The following is a 6268-nucleotide window of genomic DNA, read 5'->3' as shown; positions in this document are numbered from 1 at the left end:
CTGAAAACACATCTCTTTCATCTTCATTTGACCCTCTAACTCTAGCACTCTCTATTCTAATGCTACTTATAATTTTATCTGCTTGTTTTTTTTAATTCAACCACGAACCCCGCCCCTACTGTCCTTTTTTTGGAAAACTAAAATATGGTCACCCTATTATACATATACTTAATTATTATGAAAATACCCAAGATGGCTTAAATAACACAGATAAACTATATTGTCGCAGTCGAGGGTTTATTGTCTTTGTTTTATCATTCAAAACGTTTATATGTTCTGTTTACTCAGTTACAGATATAATAGCAATGCCTTTGTCCATATAAGGGATTTCCTGGAGGCTCCTGAGTGCTCTACTTCTGTGACCGGATATGAGGATTTTCTGTGCGAGGGCGCCCTCTGGCGTCCAGTATGAATGAAACGGACATCATGTGTTTATAGTGCTAATGGCCAATCCATCATTTTTTGGGGGAATTTTTATTTATTTATTTATTTTTTAATAAGTATCGTTTCAGGCATCGTTTAGGCACCGGAACCGTTTTAAAAGTATCGATTTGGCACCGGTATCGAAAAAAATCCAAACGATACCCAACCCTATTTTCAACATTGGTAATAATAAGAAAAATTATTAGCAACAAAACAGCAATAATAACTGATAATAATCGAGAACCAAATTAAGCATATTACAATCAAATAAATGACCTTGGTGAGACTTCTTTCAAAAACATTAAAAAATCTTAGTTTCTAAACTTTTATACTTTTACATTTACAATTACATATATTACATATTATTATCATTATTATTTTTAGATTCCCCTAAATGCTTCTTTCTCATAACACTGGCAAAAAATAACTTTTATTTAATAATGTTTGAGCTGCTATCTCTTCCCTGCATTGTGATATCAAACCTGCCACTGAAGGGATTTGTGTGTGTGTGTGTGTTGATTTAAAAATGGAGGGATGCTCGGCTGTTTTCTTAGGTGAACAAGTGTCAGTGACCAGATAAAAGATCTTTGTAAGGCTGCATTCTCTGTCTGAGTGAACTCTGTGGTGTGTGAAGACAAGAACCAAGAAAAGTGGCTCTGCACAATGTGCGTCACAGCTCTGACTGGGAACAATAGAACAGGAACAGCTGGCCTATCCAATCCTCATCTGTCCATTAAAAGGTATTAATGCTGCCCCATAAAGCCTCTTTAGAGATGCCACTGTGCAGAACGTGACAGACTGCACTCGATTTAAAGGCTCTGCTCTTAATTATGCAAACACACTGTTAAACTGCAGCTCCACTGAGACTGTGTGGGTTAAAGGAGCGTCTGTGATATTTTGAGGTGCTCATGTAGGGCATGTACTGTAGGTGGGTATGGTGGAAGGTATGAGTTGACAGGGTGAGTGTTTATTTGGGGTGTTGCATGCACACGTGCTGGTGTCAAACCCACGGCCTGCTGAAATGAAAGAAAAATGTTACACGCTCGCCTGACATTAACTGCCATGAAATACTTTAGTTAACACACAAACACAAATCCTTTTTGGTTTGGTCTTAATGTTATATTTTTCTAATTTGATAATTGTATTCATTTATTTATTATTATTATTTCTTTACTGAACTGAAATGTTCATTATTAAGTTTAGTTTTGTAATTTGCACAACATAGACATCACGCATCTTGCTGTTTTCCTTTAAAACAAGGTTCATTCTAGCAGTCCAATGACAAAATGTCAAACCCACCTACCATTAAAATATTTTTTTATTTTGCATTTTATATAAAAGTCAGGATTCAGTGATGGTACTTTTCAGATTGCTGGCCTAATGAAACCTTAATTTTAATGCTAAAAATAGCAATATTAACATACTGTACTTGTATTTATTATTATAAGACCATTTATTTGTGAATGTGAACCTTATATCTACAAATTCTCCTATGAAAAGAACAAAACTTTAAAAAATGACACTAAAAGCACTTTTCATTTTTATTAGTAATAGATTTTTAGTTTTGAGATTTAAGGGTGTTTTAATTAATGTGATGACAGCATTTGCTTTAGTTGTTAAAACCTTCTTAGAAAAGTTTTTTTTCAGCCACAGACATTGACTGATGTTCCATTTAACTGTGTCTTATATAAACACCCTATACATAAATGCACCTCAGTCATATTAACTTGGCAAATTAAACTTACAACGCTTCCTGAACAGCTCATTTAGCTCATATGTGTGTGTGTGTGTGTGTGTGTGTGTGTGTTGATTTAAAAATGGAGGGATGCTTGGCTGTGTCCTCCTTAGGTGAACAAGTGTCAGTGACCAGATAAAAGATCTTTGTAAGGCTTTGTAAGATCTTTGTAACTTGGCAAATTAAACTTACAACTAGGGATGCACCGATACCGATACTGGTATCGGTATCGGGCCCGATACTGAGCTCCTGTACTCGTACTCGTACTCGTTAAAATGCCCCGATACCAAATGCTGATACCACACAGCATGTGATAAGCACCATATTCAGACAAAGAAACACCGACAACAGAACAACAGACAGCAGAAAGGAGTTAAGGATGTCTACTACGAAGTATATGTATGCAATGAATATAATGTTAAACATTCAGTATTGCCTGTATAGCTGATGTGCGCGAGCTGATAAACAAAGCACGCTGAGTGGATTGAGCGTGCGGCGGCGCAGATGCGCGAGCTTGTCGAGTGAATATATCTTTCTCACAGACATCACTGGAAAGTTTGTAGTTCGGTCGGATATGTCAAAAACAAGTAAGTAAAACAATGCACAAGTTACTTAACGGTAGGGAGAGAGAGAGCGCGCGAGAGAGAGAGAGTGCGCGCACAATTCTGTTGTGATCTTTGATGTTCACTCACTTAGCGGGCGAGTACTGGAAAAAGTGGTATCGGTGCATCCCTACTTACAACGCTTCCTGAACAGCACTCGCTGCTATCTGTGTTTAAACTAAACTCATTTAAGCCTTGCCAGTTTAAATATTAAAGGGCCTCTTTACACCTGGTCATTTCATGCGTTTTCGCTGATCGGATAGCTATCTGATTTGTTAAAACGTTTCCATTTACACTTGGCCACATAAATGTGTCGTCGCAAAATGGATATAAATCCGATCTTCAATTCAGTTCACGATCCAGTGTTATTTTACATTTGATTACTTAATTTCTGTAGTCTTCATTGTAAAAATTAAATACAGATGAATGCTTACCATTAAAGTTATAAAAATGTATTCAGTCAAGAGCAGAAAATGATTTTCTTTGTCTTTTGGTCTTTGATTAACATGCCAGACAGCAGTAGGAATATTGGACTGCGGTCCCTTTAAGAGTTTATCCACGGACCTAATATAGGGCCCGTTTACACCTGGTCATTTCATGCGTTTTCGCTGATCGGATATCTACCTGATTTGTTAAAACGTTTCCATTTACACTTGGCCACATAAATGTGTCATCGCAAAACGGATATAAATCCGATCTTCAATTCCCGCGCTATATTTAAATTTAACGGAGTTCACATCAACGAAATCAAAAGATAAGCGCTGCATTTTATTAATTATCAGCTCATTTCAAGATCAAAGACCGCAATAGGAGAGCGCGCGGCATCAGCACTGGAAAGATAAGTTTGTCTTACTATTTTTAATGAAGATGATTGTGTGTTGACCGTCTGCGTATTACTTTGTTTCATTCAAGCAGTTTGCACGTTGGCTTGCTGAAGAGATGCTCAGCTACTCGTTCACTGTGATGCGTGTTGCATTAGCGCAGTCATATCTGACTATAATGTCATATAGCCTATAACATGCTCTCACACGTTTATTATTTTAACATTTTGGGAGGAGTAAAATTTACATATGTGGTTTCAACAACCAGATGCATATACACTTGTCGAGTTTCGTCTGGAATGCGACCCAGACCACCTCCTGAAGTGGTTTGAGCGATCGGATTTATATCCGTCTCGAATGCGTTTCGGAGGGCATTTACACCTGGCCTTTTCACAATCGGATAGCTATCCGATCAGACAAAACGCATGAAGTGACCAGGTGTAAACAGCCCCAAAGAGCCAGAAGACACAAATGAAAACTCGCGCGTGCCGTGAGAAGATCTGTGTGCACGCAAACCCGCATCTCAGAATTCTCGCAAATATTGAGTTCGTTTTCAGGTCATGCTTGAAAGGACAAATTTACTGGATCCGTGCATTGTCTTAAAGTGACAGCACTTTCTTAATGTTAATCAAACAACAAAAGACAATGAAATCACTCACTGCTCTTGACTGAATAGCTTTAATAAGGATTAATCTTTAATTTATACAGTCGAATATGCAATGTTATTTCATATTTGATTACTTTATTCAATTTCTGTACCTAAAAACTGTTAGACCTACCTTAAAAACCCTGAAAAGCACTGTTTATTTTTTGTATTTGTTTATTTGCTCTGTTGTATTCATTTGTTCTGTTGCTTGTATTTAGCTTATTTGTTCTTAGTTTCTTCATTTTTATTTGACAATATAGTCCTTTTTCCCTAAACATAGCACATATCGAACCGTACCGAAACGGTGACTCTAAAACCGTGATACGAACTGAACCGTGAGTAACTTGAACCGTTACACCGCTAGTATTTTCCAATCCCACCCTACCCTCTCCCTCACCTGCATTGCTTCCATCGTCTACTGCTGTCCACTCTATACTGTACTATAAAAATAAAGGTAAAAATACCAAAAAATAAATCTTTAAAAAAGTGTTGTGAACTGATTCACTTGACTTGAAGGTGCTTTTTCATCTGAAATCATCGCTAAAATGTTCCTGTTGGATGTTAGAACAGAATCTTTTGCAATATGCATGATTTACGACGTATGTAAATCTACTCAATTTAAGACATTTATTAGATGTTTGTATAAAGATGATGCTTAAAATAGAACTCATTTTGCTTCTTTGCTATTTTTTTAGACTTACAAATCAGTCAGGTACAAGTCAGCTCCTTCAAAAGCACTAAAAGAATCATTAATATAACCACAGTCAATAATTATTTTTTTTTCTCGATGCTTTCTTTTATCTTTTATGCAGAGCTTCATCCTCACTGACACGTGTAGCACAGAAATGAAACTGAACCAGGACAGAACCAGAACTGTTGAAATCCGCACATGATGCTGCTTCACCCTTCATCTTGCTCCAGTGTATAATGCTCATTCAGACTGTGCAAAGCATCAAAGCGGAAAGTGCTTTTTGGAGCCACAGAGGTCTGGTTTAATGCGAGGAGGCCCTGGCTTCTCTTTATTATGCAGTAGGAGTGTCAGGCCTGCTGAGATGCTCACTACATACATCTTTGATGTGCAGTCACCCACTGACACTACCTAGCAGGCCCTGGGCTTAAAATGCTGACCAGTGTGTTTCTCTTCTTAGACAAGAAAAAATAAACCCAAGGAGAGAAAGAGAGAGACCTAAGGGGCATAGGACAGTAGTAAGCAGCTCCACCATTATACTGTATGGAACCCGTGACTCACTGACACGTCAAACACAAACACAAACACACATATTCCACAGAGTCTAATCACTTCAGTATGTCTTCGCTAACCCAAATTACCTCATGAAAACACACTCACTCTCAGAGTCAAAAGCAGACACACACTCCAGTTTTCAGCACAGCTCATATGACTTCATACACACATTCCCGAGTCAAACACTCTTGAGTATTATGTTTTCTTTCCACAGAGAAGACACACCCTACACTGAACTCTATCCAACATTATATCACGCGCGTTTACTTTGCTATCTAAATGAAGACATAAAATAGACCTTTACTGACCTTTTGCCTATTTTGTCCACTAATTTTGGGGGAAACGCATGTTATTGGTAGCCAAAGGCATAATCACATTAGCCAAAATGTTTAATAAATAAACAAGCAAGGAGTAGGGGGTATAAAATAAAAAAATAAAAACTTGTATCTGATCATCGATATGCAGAACTGAAACTTTTAACAAAGTAATAAATAATTATTGGATTACAATAAAACCTAATATACTGAATAAATATAATGAATATAATGAATTTTATATAACAACAACCACAAGAACTAATTATTATAATATTACTAGTTGTCTGAGATTTAACTGGTCACAAATTTCATCTTTTACCTGGGCTCTGTCTGTTAAAAGCACAATATGTCATTTTAATATTTAAAAAAATCTTCAAAATAAACAAAGAGGCAAAGGCGTAGTTTGATGACGCTGTGACTGAGTATGGAATCATGGGAGTTGTGGTCTTCATCCCCACAGCCGATGCAATCCGACGGGACT

The 6268-nt window shown here is 37.1% G+C and overlaps 1 protein-coding gene across 5 annotated transcripts in view; it reads right to left on the bottom strand.

Moving 5' to 3' along the window:
- The window catches only part of LOC107704353 (tyrosine-protein kinase fynb-like), an 84801-nt gene that overhangs the window by 52083 nt on the left and 26450 nt on the right, over positions 1 to 6268 (bottom strand). The gene's annotated exons all lie outside the window — the stretch shown is intronic.

This window comes from Sinocyclocheilus anshuiensis, unplaced genomic scaffold, assembly GCF_001515605.1.
Source record: "Sinocyclocheilus anshuiensis isolate Anshui unplaced genomic scaffold, SAMN03320099.WGS_v1.1 scaffold1898, whole genome shotgun sequence".
In the NCBI taxonomy this organism is placed as follows: Eukaryota; Metazoa; Chordata; class Actinopteri; order Cypriniformes; family Cyprinidae; genus Sinocyclocheilus; species Sinocyclocheilus anshuiensis.
The sequence above is the reverse complement of the archived record's forward strand: the minus strand, read 5'-3'. Positions and strand labels throughout refer to the sequence as shown.